The 27,096-nt window shown below is 37.5% G+C and overlaps 1 long non-coding RNA gene across 3 annotated transcripts in view; it reads right to left on the bottom strand.

Moving 5' to 3' along the window:
- The window catches only part of LOC131809450 (uncharacterized), an 81,586-nt gene extending 57,551 nt beyond the window's left edge, over positions 1 to 24,035 (bottom strand). Inside the window, exons 1-4 of one of the 3 annotated variants that reach the window (XR_009345179.1) lie at positions 23,968 to 24,032; positions 15,223 to 15,352; positions 14,230 to 14,357; positions 5,398 to 5,946 (exon numbers count right to left, since the gene is read on the bottom strand). This is a non-coding gene — a long non-coding RNA (uncharacterized LOC131809450). Of the gene's footprint in view, positions 1 to 5,397; positions 5,947 to 14,229; positions 14,358 to 15,222; positions 15,353 to 23,967 lie in introns of those variants that run through there. The other 2 variants (XR_009345180.1, XR_009345181.1) reach the window with 2 other exon arrangements.
- Between the last annotated feature and the right edge of the window lie 3,061 nt (positions 24,036 to 27,096).

The raw sequence follows: 27,096 nt of genomic DNA, 5'->3' as shown, positions 1-27,096 counted from the left end.
CTCACAGAAATTCCAGAACTACTGCCTTTAGTATTATTTTCTTGGAGTCCTGGTTGACCTTGCTCTTACTCACATTTTCATTACAAAATAGTGAAGTATTTTTTTACTGCTCTGCTCTTGGCATAATTGCAGTTAACTCTTCTAGTAGATCACTGCTATTTGAGCTTTTGGGGTTTCTTACCTGTATTATTTTGCAGGCTTCCTAACTGGTTAACCCATCTCAAGTCTCTCCTTTATTTTCTGTAAGCTACACAACACTATCACATCAATCATTTGCTAATCACACTCCAGTGGACAAAATCCTTCAATAATTCCCCTTCGCTGACTGGAAATATACCAAATCTTTGCTGTTCTATCATCTGGCGTCAAATAATTATATCTCCTATTATCTTCTACCTTCTTATCCATTTAGATGAATTTCTGAAATATGAATTTCATGTTTCTGTTCATGCTGTTTCCTTCACCTAAATGCCTTTGGTTTAAATCCTATAGATACTTAGTGCCTCCTTTTTCCCATAGTCCTATCCTTGTCACTAATTCCTCAGGCTTGGAGTTATTCTCATCTCCTCTGAATCTCCTAGTGTTTTACTTGTACCTCTCTTTATAACACTTTTTATGCTTAACCTCAACTAAGACTATAGAGGTACACAAGCGCCTCTTTTATCAACTGGAAATGCCTTGGGAGGGGAAATCAGGTCTTGCTTCACTCCGTGTCCTTCACTGTGTCTAACACAATTCCTGCCACATGGTAGATTTCTTGTCCACTAAATGAATGAATGTAGCATTTAGCCATTAGAGTCTAGGTTATGAGCTGCCTAAGTGCAGGAGAAACATGTCCGGATTGATCATCTTTGTAACCAGCTGCCTAACAGTGTGCCTGGAACAAAATAATGTATAATAAATGTTTACCTACACACACACACACCAACCCCAAAACCACAATCCTACTCAGGGGCTTTTTATGGAATTACTAAAAATAGTATGTTCCACAGACAGAAGTTCAGATCTCATCCCTTCTTATGTCATTTAAATAGAAGGAACAACATCTACAAAAGAAGAAGCCTCTACAAACAACTTTCTTCATTTTCTTCATACAGAAAACTTGTGAACTTTCCTTTGAAGGCTCCAGGAAATGTCAGGGGCATTTTTTTTATTTAGCCCTTTTCAAAATAGCTTGGATGCATACACTTTTTATAAGCTTCTCAACTTAATCATAAACATTTTTAGTGGATATACAAGGACTGCTAGCACAAAGGGAGAGGGGTAAACAAATGGGGGGAGAAATGTAGAGTTTAGAAAGTTAAGTGTTTCATGCGAGTTGTTGAGGATGCTTAACTTCACTCAAAACAATCGAAGGCTTTTGCCACTCGGCTACCAAGTTGTTTTCCTCTGACCTTCTGTTCCTTGTTATTTGCTACTGAATTTTGCTAGGCTGTATTATTTATGCTCAGAAAAAATCAATTCTTTCCTTTTATTGAAAAATTATGTCCAACAAATTGTAACTATAACCTAATCTACAAGGTTTAATGTAGGCGGCTTTGATTTACTGGCCCATTCATAATCTGCGGACGATTAGCCTCCCTGGAAACAATCCACTCCTTGTCTAAGTGATATCAAGGTGTTTGTTTTTAATCTGTCCAAAATCATCCTATGGACAAATGCATTATTGAAGAATTATATTTTAATTTATCTTCATGCAGTGCTTTTGAAGGGCATTTGCATTAACACAATATGATTACGTTTCTTTCCACCAGTATCTTTTCAAATCAGAAATTACCTGCACATACAGTCTCAGATGGTGGTCAAAAATTGTACAAAGAAGTAAGAATAGGACTTCTTAATATCACACAGCCCTGCTGCTCATCTGTGAGGCTTTTTCTGTTCTAATGCTTTTGTCATGTATATGAAAGTCATTATGTAGTTTAGAAAACAGAAGATGAAGTGAAAGAGGAAGATCAGGGACCTCGGATGCATTAATATTCCACCAGCATCAAAGATATTTCCCTCGAGGGGCTCCTACAGGCCACGCTGTTATTACAGTGCCTATCCATTATCTTGTGCTGTTCTTGGTATTAAGACAATAATGGAGAGAATAGGATTATGTGCAGATGATAGGAAATGTGAAGGCAATTCAGCAAGATAGGAAATGAATGGAGACATGATTCTTTCATCGAAGCCAGGGATGGTTTAGCATAGGGTAAGAGAGAAGATAAATGAAGCAAAATGGAATCTTTACAGGTTAGCAGGGGTAAAATGAGAGTTTTCATCCAATCCTGTGAGTTTAACCTTCTTGATGGAAAAATGCCATGGCATCTTTCTTTACAATCCAAGTGTATGTGCCTGAAGAGATGATCTGTTTTTGTTCTCAAAATACACTTGTTGTTGGAAAAGCTGTCCGGTGCTTACATGGTCAGAAGGTGGCCTGAAGGAGTGGCAAAACCTTTGAATTCACTCCCATCACTGAGAAATTCGGGCTGTTTTATAAAATTCCCCAGTGGAAATGACAAGCCCAGCAACTCTTTCAGCCCATCCCTTACCAGACAATGCCCAGTAATCAAGAAAGTAATAAAGTGAACAGCAAACAGGAGTGCTACATTATGAAAATGCTTACTCTAGTTGCTTAGAGCCCCATGTTTTGGACAAGAACCCTCTCTGTTCTACGCACACACAGAGCGCACAGAGGCAATCACCCAGACAGACTTTGAAAACAGGAAAGAAAGGCCCTGGCTTTTTGAAAAGATCACCTATATCGGATGCCCAAGGCTAATGTGACTCAAAGGTTGGCATTTTATGATGATGGCAGGGAAGCAAGAGCAGCAGATTGTGTCATTTGCAGGGCACTGGCATAAATAAATGTTTCTGTTTCTATATATAAAAAAAGAACATTTAATTAAATGAAGGCACACTCATCTACGGACAATATGACCAGGCCAGAGAGACTGCTTTCTGTGTTCACATACGCTGCTTGCTCTCCAAACACTGCATTTGATCCAGACTTAAATTGGATAGAAATTTAACCAAACTGAGATCAACAATATAATAACATCCTCTAACTCAAAGAGTTACCAAGGGGAATTGAAGAGAAAACATTAGAGGAAATCAGCATGTAGATACACTGTATCTATAAGCTTATCTAAGAATGAGAAAGCTGTGGATATCCAGGCTGCATATGAAATATAGATTAATATATCCTGCGTGGAATTGCACCGCAGCCAACACAACTTAGTTCAATATTCATTCTTCCTAAACAGGGTTGAAGACTAGTTAGAAAAATCATCACACACACACACATACACACACATGTGTGTATATATATGTATCCTCAAAAAAAATAAGTGAAGAAAAAACAAGCAATAAGAGCAGAAGGGGGGAAATATATATATATATATATATATATATATATATATATATAAATACACACACATATATACATATATATATTTTTCTAATGTATATTTCATATACATATATGTGTGTGTGTGTGTATGTTTTTACCCAAAACATGAACCTGCTATTTGAATAGGAAAAGAGCGTGTATAAAAAGAAAAACGTAATCAAGACCTTGGACAGCTTTTGAACTTTTTCTACCCCCTCCCCCAGCCCTTTCTGGGCTCTTTGGTGCTGCGTCCTGGTTCTCTGGTTTTAAAAATGGCTCCATACTGCTCTCTGCTGTTGGTTTATAATTTTCTCCTTGGAAAGCTCAGAGCAATTTCCGCTGCTCTGGCTGTATGTCAGGTCCTGGTTGGAGCTCATACCTAACAGAACTGTCTCCTAATTTAAAACAAGGCACATGAATATTTTGTAGATTTGGACTGTGAAATCTAGCTTCCTGGCTACATTTTTTTCCTCCAAATTATCTGTACTCTCTGACCTTAAGAAAATCTCATTCTAGCCACAAGAATCATTTGAATTTAAAAGATTGTCCTCCTAAGGAAATTATGTGTTATTGAGAAATCCCACTATAGATTTGTATCTCTAAGAAAGTGAGGTGGAAAGGAGAGGACATTTTGGAGATGGATGTGAAGACTAATTAATATCACTCCTTAATATCCACATCACATTGAATTCAATTTCAAACAAGGAAATTAATAAAATAACACATGTGTGATAGAGCACAGCACAAGGTGCGTACTCAATAAATGTAAATGAGATTTGAATCAAATCCAAGAAATTGAAATAGAGAATTGTAATTTGGGGGAAAAATTAACCTCAGGAAAAACACATTTTACATAGTACATAAAGTATTCAAAGTGTTTTTTCCTCTCCTTTGAAAACATAAGAGTGGGGGAAAGAGTGATTTGCTTAATATAAAATACCAGAATGTTATGATTTTACCAAAAATTATATTATTTCATAGAGACTAATCAACTCAAGCATAAAAATATTTACTGGGGCTTATTCAATGATAATATATTTTTCCCTTTGGAAATAAGGATGATTAGGAGAGACAGTTAACAGCTGTAATTGGACGTTTTAATGTGTTGCAACATGACCACATGACTTAATCCAAGAGCATATGGTCAATTGTGTGACCCTGCTTCACAGACAGGAAGTTGCTATATTCCATGTCATTGTTTTGAACTGCATCTAAAGCATACAACCCTATTGCCCTGCTCAAGAGAAACATGAAGAAAATGAAAAGGATGATGGGAAGTAAGATGTAAAATTGGCAAGTCTCACTTACCAGGGGCTTTGTCCCTGAAATTTATTGTTACTGTAGAGGCATTCTGCTGTGTAGATGCCCCACAGAATCAGGATGGATTCGCACCCCAAATTCGGTTTGAATGCCGAGACGGATAACACCACACAGATATCCAAAGATATGAAAAACTCCATTACTCTCATAATGAGGCTCTTTGGAGAAAGCAGGGTGATTCATAAGCAAGTCTAAGCAAGTCCCTGGCTTTATAGGGCAGGGGAAAGAGACAGAACTGGGGTTTTTATGATGTTTAGGACGCGTGGCCAGGCTGGGGGGTTCCAGGCGTGGTTTGAACTTTTCACAGTGCCAAAGGAGCGACACTTGGCCTCTAGCCCATTTGCCCAGAGATGAGGCAGAAAGGCAAAGAAGGGAGAAGTGAGCCTTAAACAAAGCTTTCAGCAGTCAAACGTTTAAAAAAAAAACGGAATCAAACACTTTATTACAAAGGCCTCCAATTTACATTAGCAGCAGTTCTGATTTAGTTATTTAGATGATGGTGAAAGGTCTCTAAACATCCTCAACGATATCTCTGTGAACTCAACCTAGTAATCTCTAAGTGTAGATCATCTCTCAAAGGTAATAAAACGCAGCCGATTCTACATAGAGACACTGAGGGCTTCAGATTCTAGTTTTTAAAATGAAGAAACAAAGAGACAAAAAGAAAGAGATTTTGTTTTATAAACACCTTTATCCAAGCGGTTCTATTCAGTAAGCACAGATTGAAGTGTCCGGCTGTTTCAGGTGATGGTGACACTGGCCCTGCCCTCAAGGAGTTTTCAGTCTACAGGCGACCAGTGCCTCCGTAGAGAAATAATTTCAGATGGGCAGTGTTAGGAGGACAGTGTTGGAAGGAGAGAAGGAAGAGAAAAAAGTTACGGACTCTGTCCTGAGGGCTCAAGAAATAAGAGAAATGTCGAGAAAGCATTATTTTCAATAATGAATGCAAAATTACCAGGCAAAAAAGAAAACAAAGGGGATTTGAGGCAAAGAAAAACACCATGGGAAAGCAATGGAGGTAGAAACCTCATTGACATTTTCAGGTCACCACAGGTAGTTCAGTCTCCTGGATACATAGATTATTAAGAGATGTAGTGAGCACAGATGAGACTGAAGAGGCCAGAGCGAAGGCCAGAGCCTGGAGGGCTGGCCTGTCATGGCAAAATGCTTGGACTTCATTCAGCAGGGCAACAGCTTTCAACTTCTTTGTTTTTTGTGGGTATTGTTTCAGCTTCTCTGATCACACATTCCTAGCAGTACAAAAAATTCGATTATTAGCCCCCAGTGTAGACACATGAATTTCCCGTATTATTTGCAGGTATTGCCATTTGCAGATATTAAGGTACAGTAAACATCTAGTACAAATTCATCATTAATTAAATTTCTAAATTGACTCAACTCAAGCATGTGGCTGTCACTAAGGCATAAACAAAACCGACTTCCATTAAGTCAAAAATCATCGCTTAGAAACAGAAAATAAGAAATGGAACTAAAAGTCAAAAACAGAAAACCCAGCAAACCATTAAAACGACAATTCCAGAAGCTTGAAAATTCTTCTGGAATCAACCTTCATGTTTTTGAAAGTTTATTAAGCTGTGATATGAATTTTTTTTGTTTGTTTCCCTTAGAATTATTGTGATGATTAATTTTATGTGTCCACTTGACTGGGCCATGAGGTGTCCAGATTAAACATTACTTCTGCATAGGTCTGGGAGGATGTTTCCTGGTCACTCAGTACATTGTCCTCCCCATTGTGAATGGGCTTCGTGCAGTTTATGGAGGGCCTGATTAGAACAACAACCCGAGGGAGGGCAGATTCTTTCCCTTCCTGCCTGCCTGCTGAAGCTAGAACATCAGTCTTCCTCTGCCATCAGGCTGGGATTTATTCCCTCAGCTGTCCTGGTTCTTAGGCCTTTGGACTCAGACTGGATTTATACCAACAGCTTTGTTAGGTTTCTAGATCATGGGACTCCTCAACCTCTATAATCATGTGAGCCAGCTCCTCATAACAAGTAACCTTTGGGCGCCTAGATGGCTCAGTTGGTTAAGGGGCTGCCTTCAGCTCAGGTCATGATCCCAGAGTTTTGGGATCGAGTCCCGTATTGAGCTCCCTGCTCTCCCTCTGTCACTCGCCTGCTTGTGCTCTCTCTCTCTCAAATAAACAAAATCTTTTTAAAAATAACCTTTTATATGTTATTGATTTTGTTTCTCTGAAGAACTCTGACTAATACAAGCCTATATAAGCAAACGAACATTCCTGGGGACAGGGAGAACAACTGCCTTCTGCCTATAGGTAAATACAGGTCTTTCAAGGCTTGGAGTTTATACAACTTGGGTAAATCTTCTTAATGAAAAAGGATACAAAAAACCCTCACTTTTGCAACTTTGTAATACATGACCACGTAACACATTGCTGGGACCATACCCCCAATCTTTGTAAATGGTCCATGTACCTGAAGGCGATGGCAATTTAGGATTTAGTGAATGTGAATAATTCCTTCTCTACTGCTGCCTGTATCCTGGAGTGGTGGCCACCTCCCTGCTTGGTTACTCCATTTAAATTCTCAGGAAGCTGAGTTCCTTAAAGATCTAGGTCAACTTTATGTTGAAAATTTTTCTGTTACCAAAGACTGAAATAAAATGCTTAAAAAATAACTAACTAACAACAAAAATCCCTGGGCTGTTTACTTTGGGGGCTATTTTACTAGCATTCCCAAAGGATTAAAAATGAAAAACACTGGTGTTGAAAAAGGTATAAGGATACTGGATATGAATCCCATAAAAATACTGCAGCATTGCATAATACTGTTGGGATCTAAAGTTGTACTAGAAAACTGCTTAGGAGCCATTTCTCCTCCAACAGTTCCCAAGTTAAAAAAAAAAAAAAAAAATTGGTATACACAAAGCATTATTAAATTTTCAAGTAAATATTTGCTACCAACTCTAGGCACTGGCTCCATGCAATACATTCAGCAGCATTTGAGTCTAAGTCCCACAGCAGGAGACTTTGGCAATTGGCTTTCTCTATCTAAAGTAATTCTAGAGCAGAGGAATTTCCAGTTTAGAACGATTATAAATTGCCACTTAAGAAAAAAGTATGTAGCATTTGAGCACACATATATAAGATACTTTTTTTTTTTTTTAAGATTTTATTTATTTATTTGACAGACAGAGATCACAAGTAGGCAGAGAGGCAGGCAGAGAGAGAGGGGGAAGCAGGCTCCCTGCTGATCAGAAAGCCTGATGTGGGGCTCCATCCCAGGACCCTGGGATCATGACTTGAGCTGAAGGCAGAGGCTTTAACCCACTGAGCCACACAGGGGCCCCATAGAAGATACTTGTAATCTCCTTTTTGTTCCACATTTCTAGATGACCGATGCCATAAGGAAAACTTTGCAGGACTGTGCATTGTGTTTGAATAAATGGTAAATGCCATGTATGTGATATCACCCTTTTTTCTACAAAAAATCATTATAATTGTTATTTTACCAAATGTCCATGTCATTGATTGTCATTCTCCGCCACCCACGCCCCGCTATGTAGTATCAGTTACCAAGAGGCATAGCCAAGAACAAGCACAAACTTACTATGTGAAAGATCATTTTAATAGTGAGCCCAGACATGGCATCCAGTGAATTACTGTAAAATTGTTCACACCTTCTGGATTAAAACCCAGACACAAAGGATAGGGATTATTGTTATACCTAAGTGTGAATTATCCTGGAGCAAATTGGAAACAAGGTTTATTCTATACTGCAATTACTAATGTGTACTTTTAAGCACTAACAAGAGTCTGGGGCTTTTCTGGACAACTATCTTCCTCTGGGACTCACTGAAGCAAATGAGAAGGTATTTCATTGTTCCATTTTTTACCCACAGGCTGAGAGTGTCCACGACAAAACATAAACTAGTGTTGATGCGCATTGAGTAAACACCCTGCTTATTTATTAATGAGAATGATGTCACCAGTCAATAGAAAACCAGTTTTATGAAAAACTTACTATGAAAAACCGGTTTTCTATTGATCAAAGAGGTTACAACCTTTTGGTGCTATTTTGACTTAACAAAGTATTCCAATGACTTTATCTCAATGTAGAAAAATATCAACCCTCGTGAATCCTAGTACCCCCCCAGCAAAAACCCCTAAAGACCCCCCACTTTCCACATTATAGTATTGTCATTGGATTCTTTCCTGGTTTTTTTGTTCCTTTCATTATCCTATTTTTTTCTATGTTGTTTTCCTCCTTTTCAACAATTATACCTCAACTCTTAACTTTCCTTCTCTTCAGACTGCAGATTTTGTCATTACAAGACTCAGTTCAAATTTCATTACTTCTGTCTTATTTTGTGCACATGTTCTAATTGATTTCAATCTTCACCCCCATACTGTAGTAAGATCTAACCACCTAAAGAAGCATTTTTATCTTCCACCAAGTCAGCTTTTCTTTGAAAGTGTCAGTGATTGACAGCAAGGACTGCTGAGGGTGGTGCTGAGTCAGCAGAACCACCACCAGATGAATAAGCTAGAGGAATGTCAAAGGTAGAAGAAAAAGGGAAGCTGAAATAATGGACTAAACTAAATAACAAAAGAACAGTAGCTGATTAAAGCTGTGTTTCCTAAATTTAGATAGCCATAACCATAAGCTTCAATGAAATAGAAACTGTATTTTAAAAGCCCTTAGGCTTTTAAATAGGGGTGCCTGAGTGGCTTAGTCTATTAAGTGTCCGACTCTTGATTTCGGCTAGGTCATGATCTTGGGGTCCTGGGTGGAGCCCTGTGTTGAGCTCCCTGGTCAGTGTGGAGTCTGCTTGCTCCCTCTCCTTCTACCCCTCCCCATGCTCTCTTTCTTTCTCTCTCTTTCTCTATCTCAAATAAATAAATTTTCCAAAAAAAAAAAAAGCCCTTAGGCTGCATATCACTTGGGCTCTTGATATTCTACCTAGAGCTTACCATTTGCTGAAAAAGTTTGGCATTTTTATATACAAAAAACTGTCTTAGAAATAATTTAAAAAAGCAATAAACTTTTTTTTGAACAAAAGATTTGAATTAGTTCACAAAAAAAAAAATACAAGAATGATTGATACATTAAGAAAAGTACTACTTTCTTAACCAATAAAGAAATGCAAATCTAAGACATATCTGTTGCTTATCAGACAAAAAAAAAAAAAAGAATTCTCACTGTTAGTCATATATTGCAAATTTAACTAGACATGACTTTTTGAAAACATTTGGATACTGTAGCAGCAATTTCTCTTGCTGCTTAGCTTATGAAAATAATTGGAAAAATAGGCCATGTATATGTATATACACATGTTCAACTAGCATTGTTTAGAAAAGCAAAAAGCTAAATGTCCAAAAGTTTGGTATTAGTTGAATACATTTTAGACTATCTATACAGTTGAATGTCATGTAGCCATTAAAAAAATGATTATGCAAACTATATAAATGGAATGCACATAGAAAGATGGCCTAATGTTCTGTTAAACAGAACATTTTAAAAAAATGTATATATTATGATTCCTTTAAAATATAAACATGTCTGTGTAATAAATATTTCACAGAAAAGAATTGTGAATGATTTATCCAAATATATCAGTGATTATCTCTGAAGAGTGAGATTATTCATGATATATCCTTTCTCCTATTTGATCATTTGTTTCATCTAAGTTTCTACAACAAATATCAATCTATAATAAAAACATTTTTATCGAACATGTTAAAATAAGATTGAATTATGAAGTTATATGGATATTCAGAGTTTAGGAATGAGTAACTAGGATTAATAATTCAAAAAAGACATACCTATAAAAGGTGGTCTAAGTTAGATTTTTATGTTCTGTCCCAACTTTTCAAAAGAAGAAAATTTTCCTGTAAGCAGGAGTTGTAAACAAGGGTCTAAAACTAATTTTTGTCAATCGCCAAAAGAAAAGGTGAAGCATAAATAATCCATATCCTAATTTCTAATGAGATTCACATGCTTCATACATACACACTTAACTAACTTTTGTAGAATGCTTGCTCTTTGTTGTACACACTTCTTTTGTGAACATAGTATTTAAAACCTTGCCAAATAAGTAGTAGCATTATCATCCCTAATTTCTGAATGAGAAATAAATGGGTCTACCAAGGTATTATGCAGGAATATCATGGAGGACGTTGTCCACTACTGTATCTACAACTATCAAAATCATCTCTAAAGAGGTTTAAAACCACAGATTTCTAAACCCTATCCCAGACCTACGGAATTTGAATCTCCTAGGCTATTTGAATGATTATGTTGGAAATCACTAGATGGTATCATTCAGGATGTCCTTTTGAAGACTTAAAGTAGACATTTCTTTCTACTTTGGATTTTCCTCTCCTGAGATATTGATATCTTTAATCAAGTATAGTCATTAAACTCAGCAAGAGAGGGTAGAGCCCTGGGCCCCATGTTGTAGTGAGCCATTCGTATCTCAACACAAAAGTTTAATTTCTGGAGAATACTTGGTGTCTCTCTCACTCCTGATCTAAATTCAACATTGGCACAGTGAGCTCTGATACTTAAATATAGGCAATAGATTCTTGCATAGCAAAATAGCATTTCCCAGTAGTACCAAGAATCCATTTTCTTTTTTCTCTTCATGTTCCAGTTCATGGTTCTTGGGAAATGCATGAAGTAGCAGAGTAGTCACAACTATTGCATGTTGTGCAATATGCAAGAACAGTTTCACAGTGTTAATCTATCTAGGTATAGCATCTTAAAATTTTTCAGTTTGGTTATTTGGAGGTGTTTTTGTCAAGTTAGAAGGACATGATTTTCTTAAATGCTGGATTGATTTTAACTTTTAATTATTTGGACATGTACGGGCTTCTATGTGTAGTCTTGCCCTGGGATCTGTTAGAGTTGGGATTGCTTTTATCAAATGTATATCTGATTGTGCCTTCAGTTTTGGGCAACTCAAACTGAATTTTTTGTAATCCCCCATCTTGGTCAGAATAGGCTGTAAGACCTAGCTTTCTGTGACTTTCTTTTTTATCTTTCCGGGCTATCCTAACTTTATTTTTCCATTGCTTTTTTAAAAAGTTTTATGTTGATTTATCATTTATTATATTGATCTAATAATCTATAATCTTATTGAATTTTATGTGTTTTTATAGGCAACTATGAAGTTTTTTAGAAATGAAATAAATTAGAAAGTAAAAGGAAAGGAGGAAGAAGGGATAGAAAAAGAAAAATATTTGTCCAACTTAAGTTATCTGGAAAGTAATAGAGCACAAATTTAAACCCTGTCCTGTCTTCAATTTCAGTTCCCATTCCATTGCTTCACATTATCAATGTGGTTTTATAAGCTAATATCATTGCCAAAAGATATGCTCCAATACAATATGGAAGTTATTTTTCCAGATAAGTTGAAATGCCAATTTTAAAAATGTTAACCATTTTATGAAAAAAAAAAAAAAATCTTTCAAAACCTATTAAGCACTCACATGCTTCAGGATCCGCATTATAAACATAAATTATTGTTGTGTATTATATACAGGTGATCTCAGTTATTTACATATTTGATTTTTATAAAACTGCCAGATTCATAGCTTCTTTATTCATGGTTTGATTAATGCAACAAAATATTTATTGAGCACTTATGGTACTTAAAATACAGCAAGGAACAGTAAAAGGCAACCATCTCATTTAGCTTATTTCCTAGGGAGATACAGACATTAAGAAAAGGCACTTAAAAAATGTGGATTGATGGAGATGATAGATAGATAATAGATAGATAGAAAGAGGGGAAGTAAGTTAGTTACCCGACAGTTAGTATAGAAAAAAGAAAATTGGATGAAAGTAAGGTGGGCTGAGAGTCCTGAGGTACCTGAGCGGGAATTAGAATTTCTGAGGGTGGTCAGGTCAGCCTCACTGAGAGGGTTAGAGCTGAATCAAGCCTTGATAAATGTGATGTAATTATCCAAGTGAATATCTGGGAGAAGAGCATTCTATGTAGAAGTAATGGCCGATCCCAAAGGCAGGAATAGGCTGGAGCCCAGGGGGCAGAAGAATAAGCAACATCCCTAAGTCATCCTTCCTACATCAAATTCGATGTTTCATTCACCAGTTGATCAATGATGATATTTATCTACAGCAAGGTGCTGTTTTCTGGCTTGTACTTATCATCAACATCGGGGAGAGTGTTTGCAATGTGACTGACTATTCACACAGCATGTCCTTTGCCATGTGGCACTCTTCCAGTAGCCTGTGGATAACTGGACTCTATGAGCTTCTCTACTCAGTCCAGCTTTAATACCAGCAGAGGCCACTTTATTTGTCTGACCTCCCTGAAGTCTTCATTTGTCCTCAGTTTCTCTGTAGCAGTGGGGAGCAGAGCCAACAACATTTGCATATGTGTGAGGAGTCTTACAGTAAACTCTGAACAGTTTTTATAAGTCTGCTCACTCATGTGTCCAGGTAAGACAGACTCTGGGGGCAGAGGTTTAAATATGGGGCCTATCCTCCAATTTTTCTGGTACAGCCTCTTTGGATTTTCCATATCCAATGAGAGAACTACCAGAAGACCAGTATCATAGATTCAGAAATGCTTGGAAATTTTTACCTGTCTGATTACCTAAAGCAGAGTATCATAATTACATTATATACTATGGCTCTCTGGGAATAGAACACTGCCTTACAACATGAGTCTATTTTGCAACTCTGAGTGGTCAATATTCAAATTAATTTTCAAAATTACATTTGTGAAACTGGAAGATTAATAAAATTTTTATTCTTTTTTTTTTAAAGAAATTTGTTTATTTGTTTATAAGTAATCTCTACACCCAACATGGGGCTTGAAATCACAACCCCAAGACCAAGAGTCACAAGCTCTTCCAACTGAGCCAGCCAGGCACCGCTGAAATTTTTATTCTTTTTTTTTTTTTTTAAGATTTTATTTATTTATTTGACAGAGAGAGATCGCAAGTAAGCAGAGAGGTAGGCACAGAGAGAGAGGAGGAAGCATGCTCCGCACTGAGCAGAGAACCCGATGTGGGGCTCTATCCCAGGACCCTAAAATCATGACCTGAGTCGAAAGCAGAGGCTTTAACCCACTGAGCCACCCAGGCGCCCCTGAAATTTTTATTCTTATGAGAATATTCTGTTGTTACTATGCTAGCAAAATTTCTGCCACCTTCAGTCTTTTTTTCTCCCCTTTATCCCTTTCTTCCTTGCCTGTTTAGGATATGGAAAAATTTGTAGACTGGACGTCAGTAGATCTATTTGTGGTTTATTTTATCATAAATTTGCTTTTTAGTCTCAAACCACTTATTTCTGAAGGGCATCAGGATATGCCACCCCAAAATATACCACTTTGTCACACAGATTATTTTAAGCTGAAAATATTTGAGATTCAACCACTGCAAGCAAGGAAGCAAAAAAGAAAAAGAAGAAGGATAGAGGGAAGGGAGGGACGGAGGGAAAGAAGAGGAAGGGAAAGGGGAAGGGGGAGGGAGAAAAAAGAGAGAATGGGAGAAAGAAAGAAAGAAACTTTGTAGCTTTCCTCACCTGAAAAAAGCAGCAATCTCTAGGAAGTAATACCGCCATAAATTCCTCTTCAGGGCAGATGATCTCTCAGAAGGGAGAATGTGTCAAGCACCCACCACCATTCTTTTCTCCAGAAGGCTTTCGTGGCCCTGCAGGAGATGGAAAGACTGCTCATACCGGTATACATAAGCATGATCACAAACGATCTTATCTCCTGTTTGTTGTCCTGAAAATCCGTGTATCCTGCCAAAAACATCTTCTGGTTTACCCTATGTGCCTTTCTTCTTCCTCCTCTTCATCTTTTAAGATGGTATAGAAGCCTCAAATTCTAACCATTCCTGAGTTACTCATCACTGCATTGTCCTACATGTGAATAAATGTCCCACATGTATAAGTCAAGTCCTTTTTCTTTTTGTTACTCTGTATTTTGTCATTTTATTTTGCAGCACTCTAGAACTGAACCTAGGAAAGTAGAGGAAGAGTTTATCCTCCCCTGCAGTCCTTTGAACCTTAGTTTCCTCATACCTCTAATGAGGTAGTTGAGAACTACCGCACAAAATTATTTTGAATACTACATGAGAATTATAGGAAAGTGGGCTGAGAATGATTAATTCCACTTAGAACGGTAGCAACACATGAGTTTTAGTAAAATGAAATGTGATGCTGGACTTTTTAAGGTCCCTGGAAAACAATTTAATTTAATCATAAAACGGCATTATTAATTGCCATTAGATCTTATTCCTGGGAAATGCTTGATTTCAGGCATTTTTTAAGAGACCAAAGGCGTAATAATAATAATAATAATAATAATAATAATAATACATAACCCCAAGCTGGGCATCCATGACCAAGTACCATTAATAAAACGAAATACAGGAGAAATTTAATGACTTCAAGTTTGTTTTCACTGTAGCATGGCTACTTGGGAAATATTGCAGCCTCTCTTTAGGATGCAAAACCTTTGTGATTACAAAGAGAACAGCTGAATTTAAAGAAAAAATGTTGTATGTTCACCTGGTGATAAAAAATTCTATTGTTTAGAAATTGTCTCTCTTCCATCCTTTCTCAGCTTCATATTTCTCTGGAAATATAAATCATAGTAATACAATCTCTTGTGGAGAATCTTTGAATTTTAACATCAATGCTGAAAATTAGAAAAAACAGTCATTAATTAATAGGCTCACTTTCCCTCCCACTTTGAATTCTCCTTTGATTTATTTTAAAATAATTCTCCTTTGGTTTACACTGTGAAGAAGGCTTTTGTTATTTTTGTTGTTGTTGTTGGGGTTTTTTTGGGGGGGTGGGGGTAGTTTGCTTTATTTGTCTAGGAAAGCCTGCAAAAGCTCACTGGTATTTCACATCTCAAAGGTAGGCATGTGCAAATCTCTACTCATGATAAAAAGAGGAAATATCCACAAAGGTACTGGGCTCCATCTGGTGTAAACTCCTGACACGTGAAAGTAAATAATCTATTGTTGAATTTACAGGACCTTTTGTTTTGATCTTTCTTTCTGTATTTCTTTCAAATACAGCTTCTATAGTGAGGATGGTGGAAGAAAGGAAGGGGGTAGTTAGAGAAAGGCATAGCGAAGGGGAGTAAGGGTTAAGGATTATATCAAAGCTAGAAAGATACTCTTGCAGTACACCTTACAGGAAATCTTCCTTGTGAGTCACACCGAACTGATAAAACTGCAAGTTGTCTGGGCTGAGGGAGGGCAGAAGAGGCAGAAAGAAACATGGCTCTTTCACCTTGGGAATGACAGAACCTGAGGCTCCCAGGCGAAAAACTAATGAGTGAATCAAACAAAATGCATGATTACATCCTCTAATGCTTTCATTTGAGGGCAGTTCTTATTAAATCACAGATGAAATTATTGCCCATCCCCAAGCAAAGAGTAAGAAAGAGGAGTGCTTGTCCCCCAAGTAATGCAAAACCAATGCAGTATCTCTTTTTAGTGGGCACTGACTCCTGCTCTAAGTGGTGACATTAGTTAAACGTCCCTAGGGTAGGGTGAATAGTCATTCATTTAAAAAGCAAAAATTTAAAAAAGCAACCCACATAAAACACGTTAGGCTTGGATGTAGCACATGCTCATTTGGGTCACACTGATTTATTTCTTTCAGTTCCAGAGCCCTCTCATACCTCCATTGTATGGGGATGTGTTTATAATTGTCATATACACATATGTGCATAGACATTCAAATACAAATATGAAAAACTCTTTTGAAAGGATAAAGAAACAAATGATTATTTGTAGCCTGTGAGCTCTAAAGCAGTGTTTCACAGAATATTATCCAGGGACAAGCTACATGAGAATTACCTGGAGATGTCTATTAAAATGCAAATTTTTAAGTGGCAGCAGACCCAGTGAATCAGAATTTCTGCCAGGGGTCCTAGTTTGTGCCTAGGTGGGGCCTGAGGGGCATTTTTAGCAAGCAAACCAGCTTATTCTTATGTACATTAAAGTTTGTGAATCATTATTTTAAATGTGTCTTGGGATCTAACTGTAGCTCTGCCTGATGTGTGCAAATCAGTACACATTTTTTGAGCACTGTATTAACCCTTACAGGTGAAAAAAATTCGATATTCTGACACAGAATTCAGGCAGCTACAAATGTAGACCTCTCAGAAAAGAATTCCTATACCTCAGTGTGGACATTGTTGCTACTGAGTCTGTATATAATCCAGCCATTCCACTTTCAGTTATCACTGTGCAGAGGAAAGGAAGTCACCTGGTATGGATTCCTTATAATGTACTGGCCTGAAAATACCTGGGCAAAGAAATCGCATAAAATAATTTCCCAGAGTCAAAATACTGATCTCGACCGCTAAATGCATTGCTATCTCCTTATTTGTTATGTATCTTCTTCACGCAAAGCCTGTTCAGGAAGATTTTGTGATTTTTATCTTCCAAGGTCCAAATTAATAGTACTTTCTTTTAGTAAATTCATACCCAATCTTTTTCTGGCACTGGGAATGTGGAAGGGGTAAAATAAAAACTCTGACCTCAGCCTGCCTTGGCGGAAGAGAAACCTGAAATTGCATGAACTATCACTAGGGATTATCTGCAGGTTTTCTAAATGTTCCATTTTATGGGTGATAATGAGACATACAGTTATTAATCCATGTTTATATGAATGACTTTCAAATATATTAAACAGAATTTAGACACTAAAGTAGGCATATCTGAAAAATACTCTTCTAGCAGAAAAGAAACTGTGTGGTTATTTGGTTGTATGTTACATATATGTGTAATCAAAATACATGTGCAATCTCACTGAAAGTCTCGGGCAAAAGGTCTAATTATATGCCATTATTAGTCTCAGTAACTTTACTCAATTTTGTTCAAGCAAAAAACAGAATAGACAAGCACCTAAAACTTCTGTAAATTATAATGGAGAAAACTGATAATTCTGGAGGTCCAACCATAGTAAATGATGGGAGTGAATAATATTGGGAAATAGGAGAGGCAACAAGGGAAGGAGCCATCGCTAGCTGAACAATGTTAAGTGATTGCATTATGCAGTATTTGAATTTATGCTCTATCTCTTAATTATTCCTGTCATTCCATCCATTGTTCTCCTACCTTGCAGGAGAACAGAAATTAATAGCCAGCCTCCTTAAAGAAGGAGATCCTGTCCCCGTGTTCTTTAGTGCCATCTGCATCATCAGTAAAGCAGATGTCTGATAAGGCAGCTATTCTGAGCACAGGGAACAAGAAGGAAGAGCCCCCTCCTCAGCAAAGGCTTTCTCCTGAACGTTCTGGAAACAACTCCCTTTTGCCCTTTCAACTGCCACAATTCCATGAGTTCTGGTTTCCACGCTAAAGCTGGCTTTGAGAATCAGATGAATAAGAAGAATCCCTGGTTTAAATTCATTGCGGGGACTGAACCAAAAATGAAGAGGAAATTTCCATTTTGCTTGCCATCCATTCAATACTGCAGAGAAAGAAGAATGTGAAAGCTTTTCTGCAGTTCAACCTATCTCCAGGAATATCTAGAGATAAGAATATTTTAAAATTACACAGAACTCAGTTTTCTTTTAACCAGTGCCTGCTGAACATAGACACCAGCCTGTGCGAGGGGAGTGATAGGATCACATGAGTATTCTGAAGGGAGATGCCATATTTCAACCTTCTCTGTATTACTTTCAAATGCATCATAGTGGTGGGGGAACCCTAAGTCTTAGAGATTTATGTTAAAGTACATTCCACTGGTATCAGATCTGAAGAGAATCCTCTGTAGAAATGGTTTTCTGTAAGGCTAGACTAATAAAAAATGAGACAATTGGATGCCATTTTATGGAATAATCTAGTAAGTGCCTGTCTTGTTCCCAGTACACCCATTCATTTCAAAGGAAACCTGAGAGGAGTAGACTCAAAGTCTACATATACATGAAAAGAAAGAGTGTGACCAGCCAGTGTGCATTGTATTTCAAGGAAGCTTGAGTTCATCTTGAATATCGTTCGTTATTCCCTTTGGAATCTGGAGTTCAAGAGCACTGAGTTAATTTAAGAACCAGCAACTCTGATATGTAGCAATTGGGAAAATTGTGCGAGCATGCACACACACACACACACACACACGCACACTTGCACACATAACATATACACTCAAATATGTCAAACGCCAAATTAAATTAGATATAGTTAATGTGATCCTTGAATTTATTCTTATTTGAGTCATCAATTTATTTCATACCAATATTTCTATCCTTAGTTATTTATTGCTATTATTTGCATCTCTTCAATACTCATTGCTCTTTTCTTTCCATTGAATTGTTCCCTGTATAAACATTGACCTTGCTTTAGCTTGCATGACAGTTTTACCCAGAAGCTTGGGTGACTTCACCATAATTTTCCCTCTGATCTGGAACGTTTCAGAAAATTTGAGTACAGAGCAAAATGTCCTATATATGCAGTTGGTTATAACTCCTTAGGTAAGATTATAGACATAGAATTCACACCCAGGTTTCAGTATATGTACCTCTAAACTTTTGGCATTGGTAATGAGACCTTTTGCACAGATTATTTAGTTCTAATACCTCCATCAACATTTCCAACTCAGAGGAGTTTCCAGAAATTAGGCTGATTTTGACATCTTTCTGTTCCACCAGTCGAAAATTGTCAGGCTAGGGGCGTCTGGGTGGCTCAGTTTTTAAGCCTCTGCCTTCAGCTCTGGTTATGATCCCAGAGTCCTGGAATCGAGCCCTGCATCGGGCTTCCTGCTTGGCGGGAAGCCTGCTTTTCCCTCTCTCACTCCCCCTACTTGTGTTCCCTCTCTCACTATCTCTCTGTCAAATAAATAAAATCTTGAAAAAAGAAAAAAAAAAAAAGAAAATTGTCGGGCTAACCAGATAGGAGAGTGAAATAGAGTCCACAATTCTTCTGTAATTCCTGAATCTTGCAAAATTCTTAAAAACTAAGATCTTAAATTAAGTTTGATTCACATCTTATCACTGAAGCCTGATCTTAATTGAGAAAAGGATTTTCATAGTTTTTGTCTATACCTCTTAGCATAAATATTCATATGCTTCTCCCCAGAGATATTAATGCATTTAGTAATAGATGCTATCTCAGAATCTGCTGGGATATTACATAACTTAGTGCAGGGTATGATGTAATATAACATAACATGGGGAAAAAAAAAACCATTAAATCCTAGACGCATCTGGTCCCACACATTTCAAAGAAGGGGCTGTGAATCTGTACCTACTTTAAACAGAAATTCCACATAAAGAAATTAGACAACTTCCTCTAAACTGCAATACTTCCCCCCAGTGAGTGTGTTATAAAAATAACACACAAAGACAAAGCAATCATGAAAGAGCCACTGATTCATCCACCCCTCAGAACTCATCTCTCTCATGTAGTGTATGTCAGATTTCTCCTCATTTAAGCTGAGAGTTGGTTGGCCGTGATGTGCTGTGGGATGGGAGAGTTCTGTCTTTGAGCTGTGGAGACTACTTGATCATCACACTTAACAGAGGTGCTACAGATGTTTCGGCAAGAGGGATGGTGAGGCGGCCACCAAGATGACAAAACTGTAAATGTACACCCCCATCAGAAGGTAGGGCCAGAAGCAAGTCCTTGGGGAGGGGTGTTGACAGGGCTCTTTTTCCAGAGCTGTCTGTTGCATTTCTATACACCATTATCATGCTAAGAATTACCAGTTGGAGCTGACCCACCCTTTACAAACAGAACTTCACAGGAAAATCTGCAAAACAAAAACTAAAAACCTGTGAATCATCTGATATTCCTTTCTCCCCTTCAGTACTCAGTTAATATTTTTCAATACATTCCCTCTTCCTGCTCTATTCCTGCCGTTTTCTTCTTCAGCATTCCTCTGATAGCAAACCTCTATATAAAAGTTACTTCTGTAAAACAAAACGGAATCATTTCCCTAGACCCCTCACCAGCATCTACATTGCCGACAGATGTTTCAGCAAGTCACGTAGCTCCTCAGCACTCAAGCTCCCTGTCCTTCTCAAGCCCCTTGCTTTGCTGTCACTCCCGAAAGCAGTCTGCGGGCCCCACACTCTAAATGGCTTGCCTTTCCGTGTGTACCCCATGCTCTCTCACACTGGGTATGTTTGAGTGTCCTAGGCTTTCTCCATCCTGAGAAAGATGACTTCACTTGGTGATTTCACTTGGTGAGTTCACTACTCATCCTTGAGATGACTTCACTTGGTGACTCCCTACTCATCCTTCGAGACTCAGCTCCCCAAACTCCCCATCCTTTGTAGAAGATACCGGCACAGTGACTGAGCCACTCTTTTCTGCCCTACAACATCCTAGACACAAGATCATTTATCCCAGAATGTTGTACTTAGCATGTCTATCTTCCATTAGCTCTGTACAACTTGAGGATAAGACAGGAATCTGATTTCAGTGATCTTTGTATTCTCAGTGTCAGGTACAGAGCTTGGTTCGGAATGCCAGATCATTAAGTACTTTTCGAAAAAAATATCATTCATGAATATCACGCTCAAGGAAAAAACTAATAAGCTTTTCTACCAAAAATCATCCAAGAACTACTAACTGTACCTACGAAAGGCACACACTTACCTAAAAGACTGAGAATCAGGCCTTCGTGTTTGGGTGTTAAGCCCTGAGTTACCAGTCTGTCTGTAATTGCTAGAGGCAGCATGTGCCAACACCATAGTTTAACAGAAGGTCTTTTGCAGGGAGCCTGCTTGATACATGAACTAAAGAAATAGCTAATTACACTACACTCTCCTTCCTACACCCCAGTGTCCACTTCCAAATCACAGAGAGCTGAGTTTGTTCTTGGAAATGCCAGTCCCTCTGGACTCGTGAAGAGAGCCTCATTTCAGAACATACATCATCGTAAGCTGATAGTACCTTCATAATACTTCATCACTCCTGACCCACCTTCTGTGCTTTCATGACTTTGGAGTATTCAGATTCCATTCCATTTGATTTTAATGGGAAATACTCGTTTCTATGCATGTATATCGTGTGCATTACACTAGAATGGCTAGGACTGCCTATGTAATTGGGCGAAGGCTTTTCCTCGGGGAAATCCAGTAAAATTATCTTCCATTACATTTCTAAAATACTACTCATTAAAAGCAGAAATAAACTTTTATACTCATGGCTAACAATGCAGAAAAGAGTCTCCACCCTGCAGCTTATCTCAATTTCAGAAAGGAGGAGGTATTTTCCAGATGAGCTGCTGTTTGATTTGATTTTCACCCGCAATTACCATCAAGATCTTTTCCCCCAGCCTGTTTTGTGCTGGTTTAAAGCGTTGTCCTTACCCCCCATTTTCTGAATCAATGTGTTTTCTAAAAACACTGCCCAATTACTGCTCCTCTGAAGTTCAGAAATCTCTGCAATTTCCTTTTCTGATGAACTTTCACTATTTATAGTCATGGATGCCAAAAGAGAGAAAGACAGGAAGAAAGAAACCCCACTTCTCCCCAGACTTCTATGTCCTTCTTTCCTGCTGCTGAATTCATTGTTTTGATTCCTTCATGCGCTGGCAAACTTTCAAGCATGCCATATGAGAATTTTAAAAATGAAGCTCTCATTTAGGAGTCACACAGTGGTGATATACACACAGAGCTTCAATTTAAACCATTATTGCATACCATCTTTTTCTTTTTATAATAATCCATTAAATGCTTTCAAGTATGGAGAAGGAATAGCAACCTGTAGATCCAAATGGAACCCAGATGACCTATAAAATACATACTGCCTCCCTGCCTGAGTTGTTAGAGCTCTCATCTCTAATGGATGGCATTGTTATTTCACCATCCACACAAACACACACATCAATTATACATTCTCCAATGTCATGAATCACTTTTTGAAGGCAACCTGTCTTTTGGTTGTTACATATGTCATTTTTTTTAACCTCTGAGCAGAACTTGTGTGTGTGTGTCTGGGTGTGTGTGCATAAAAGATGATGTCCTTGTTTTAAATATACTGATTGATAATTGAGAAATACTTTGGAGGAACATTTAATGTTTATTCTCCCAAGCACAGACTGCACTAATATTTGTTCAGTAATTTTCTGTGACAACAATAGCAGCACTCAAGAGTACAATGTATGATAAGATATTTTCTTCCAGAAAAATGCCATTTGCATTGCTTTGTGTATGTGAGTTAAGGCTTGGTTTCCCATTTATACATGTATACACATTTACACACTCTCCAATACACACACACACACACACACGCACTTCCCTATCTACCTTCTTAAATACATTTACACTTACCTTATTACTCAAGATATGCAGTGTCTTATAAATAGCACACAATTAAAGACATAACAGTTATGAAGGAGTCACTCCTACATTTTAAAATCATTTCTCCAAATGGTTTATCTTCCAAATGGATGGAATATTGTAGTAAAACATTTAACCTTCATTTGTGGTATAATCACCTAAAGGTTCCAAATCATCTCATTATTCTAAGTCAGTAAGTCATTACAATACCCACAAAAATGAAACTTATAGAAAGCATAGGGTATCTGAAACCCCTGGGAAGTCTAACACATAATACAAGCAGCTGCTTATCAATGCTATTCCTTAAAAAGATTTAGAAAGGAAACTGTGCAGTATTTTTTGTTAATAATTCATACTACTCTAAAAAAATAGAAAATTCATATTACTCTCAACTAAGATTTGTTGGGTTATTGTGAGTGTGTTGTTTTGTGGTGTTTAGACTGGTTTTTCATATTTGCTTTATCTAAGAGCAAGTGAATTTAAGGCATTTTCTTATTTTTCTCAGTCTCAGGGAATCAAGGATATTTGTTTACCATCTTTCAACACATACTACTATACAACTGCCGATAATACTATAATTATCTAACTCTTGCATGCTACAGGCAATGTGCTACGTCCTTTACAACCATTAGCTCATTCAGTCATTCCCAAAATCCTAGGTATAGTACTCCATTTGATAGATGAAAAGCCAGGCTTAGAAGGCTCAGAACCTTTACAACTTATAAAGACTGAGTCAGAGCCTTTTTAACTTTTCCCAGTAGGCTATATCAAATAATAGTTTTAATGTGGAAGGTCTAACAATCAGTTAAAATAAATGACTGAGAGTTTACATATACATACATCTTTTTTCTTTTTTTTAAGAGAGGGAGAGAAAGTGTAAGAGAGAGGATGGGGGAGGGGCAGAGGGAGGACAGAATCTTAAACAGGCTCCACACCCCCCATGGGGCTCCAGGTCATGACCCTAAGACCCTGACCTGAGCCAAAATCAAGAGTCAGACACTTACCCTAATGAGTCACCCAGGCACCCCTACATTTGCATTTTTTGTCACGTAGGGAAAATGGTTGCTTTAGATTACAGAAAGCTGAGAAATTCTAGAACATTAGGCATTGTCAGTGAAACAGTCATAATGCTTTTTGGCCTTTTCATTTCTCTCAATCCTTGTGTCTAAGAACTTTATATATATATATATATATAATATATATATATATATATTATATATATTAAGGTCTCCATTACATATATATATATATATGCATATTATATATAATACATATCTTATATTTTATATATTTTCTTCACAATGCCCAGTGTTTCTCTGAGGTTCCAGTGCCACATGTCCAAGCACTTGTTATACCTCTCCGCCTGGATGCCTTACCAACACTTTATGCCCCAAATGGCTAGTTTCTCTAGACTTTCTTGTTCCCATGAATGGAAACATCATTCATTCAATATACCTATCTCCGTTTTATTCTTTTCTTCCTTCTCCTTATGCATTACAATCTGTAGTTACCACTTGGTTGTCAAACATCCCCTTGGTTGGAAATGCCTCATAGCTGCCTGGCCCTCCTTCTCATCCCTACAACCACAATCCTTGTACACTAACTTTTCATTTAGGACCCTGTATTAACTCCCCTTTAGCCTTCCAGCTTTCTTCATATTCTAATTATCTCCCAATTACAATATATCATACATCCTGTAGCCAAAATGATCCTTCTGAGATCCACTCTCTTCACATCACTTCTGAGAAATCCTTTGTGTTTTTCTACTGTCTACCAAAATACATGCTAAGTTCTTCATCCAGGTTTCAGGGTCTTATGTCTACCACATTGCTCTTTTAGTCTTCTTATAAGGACACCAGGAGGGGAGCCTGACCCTTATGACGTCATCTAAACTAAATTATCTACCCAAAGCCCCACCTGTCAAGTATCATCACATTGGGGCTTAGGGCTTCAATATATGAATTTAAGGGGGACACATTCAGTTCATAATATGTGCCCCATTTACATACTTTATCATGCTTAGAATATTCTCCCCCTTTCTCCCTATCAAGATTGCCCATTCTTCAAAGCTCATGAAGCCTCTTCCTCTGTAAAGATTTTTCAGATCTTTCCCAAGCAGTTTTAGTATCTTCTTCCTTTGAACTGCCTTTGAACACTGTGTTTTTCTTAACAGACTCGCCTGCACTTGTAGTATAACCAGTCATGTACTTATTTAAGTCACCCTCTGGATTTTCAGTACTTTATGGAAAGGAAATGTATTTTAATCATGTTTGTATCCCCTGAAGCACTTAGCACAATGTCTGGTATCAAAAGAGAACTCAAGAATGTTTATGAAATTGGATCATAAAAATTGTTAAACCTGGACAGGGACTTGGAAAAAAGCATAACATTATTTCTGGGAAAGAAGAATTATTAGCAAAGTACAATGACATACCATCATTTAAGTATTAAAATTCAAATAAAATGAACACTATTCATTTTTAAGAAGATGGCAGGGGGGAGGGATAAGGAACCAAATTTTTGCATTACTAGCTCAGTGTTGGAAGTCATTAGAACCTGGAGAATTTCTTGTTCTTAAAAATATGGCAACAAAGAGAGAAACAAATTTGAAGCTACATTGGAAAGTGCTAAGAAGGAGCCATGGCATGGGACTTCTTTAGATTGGAGCACTTTTTCTCTTTTCTCTCTTTTTTAAAAAATCTGATTCATCTCATTCCCCTAAATTATGTAGATATTACTTTCTCTTACCCTCCTCTCTAGGTCTGTCCTCTAAGGTATCTGTCCTCTAAGAACTAATAAACACCGTGTGCTGTTTTGAGTGTTTCTTTGCAAAATTTTGATTTCTTGAGAGTAGAAATTATTTTATAAATCTTTACATATTCAACTCAACCCAGTGCTTAGCACAGATTAGATGCTTAGCAAATATTTGTGGGTTGAGTTAATTGATTAAGTAAACGGTTTCCACAATCTTCTCTCTTGGGATCCTGGGTCAGTATATATCATTGAATCTCACTCTCCACATCTGCAAAGTGAAGATCCAGATTGGGAGGAGGCTAAGATTGTGAGGAGGCTTGGTCAAGATAATGCATATAAAATATATGGTACTATTATGATATATACATTATGGACTATTACTAGTGTATATAAATCACCAATTTTTAAATTGTGACACTTTGATTTAGCTCTTACCCCAAATGCTTTGGAAACTGTTCTCCTTACAAATCGCTCAGCATTCCACATTATTATCAGGAAGTAAATACGATGCTGAGTCATTTCTCTACCCCATTATCACAGTTAATTAAAAACCGACATGTGAACTTACACTTCTGTGATAAAGACTTAACTGTCAAGAGAAATATACTCATCGTAACCAGGAAGGCATCAGACAGCAGGAAATACAGGACTTTGATCCTGAGAGAAAGTAAAGAAAGTGAGCTCCATAACTACACCAGTTGACTGCCCAGAAGCAGTCTGTAGGCCACAGTACAGAGTGAGTGGACCCACACACAACCTGGCAGTCTTGGTGAATTGAGAATACAGAATTCATGAATGCTTAGATTGGGTCATTTAGATTGGCAGGTCAGAATATTAGCAAGGAGGGAGCTGTCCATTGAGGTTTATTCTGGAGAACCACATAGAAATTCCCTCAACCTTTTGCTGAATAAGGATCTGTGCTTTAGGTGGAAACATATACAAGCTGAGAAAAGAACCACCAGAAGCTAGTACACCAAGATACATCTAGAGTTCACAGAAAGCTGGAAATAATTTGTAGTCCTACCAGCCAGAATAGAGAGACTGGTGAACCTGAGGGCACCGTGTAGAGTCCTCAGTGTGATATGGGTTTGAATGTATTGTTTAAAGTATCAAAATGATCCAGATAATCCAAGTACTAGGTATTTCACTGAAAAGAAATAAAAATATACATCTACACAAAGATGCACTCTTGAATGGTCACAGCACATTATTCTTAATAATCAAACAATCTGCTGTCCATCAACTGGTGAATGGATGAAATAATTGTGGTATGTCCACACAGAGAAAGAAAGAAAACAAAGGAACTATGGGTACACAATAAAACATGGATGAATCTCAAAAGCATTATGCTAAAAATAAGAAGCTGGACCAAATACTAT

The sequence above is a fragment of the Mustela lutreola genome, chromosome 10, assembly GCF_030435805.1.
Source record: "Mustela lutreola isolate mMusLut2 chromosome 10, mMusLut2.pri, whole genome shotgun sequence".
NCBI classification, from domain to species: domain Eukaryota; kingdom Metazoa; phylum Chordata; class Mammalia; order Carnivora; family Mustelidae; genus Mustela; species Mustela lutreola.
This window is presented reverse-complemented; position numbering and strand designations above follow the sequence as displayed.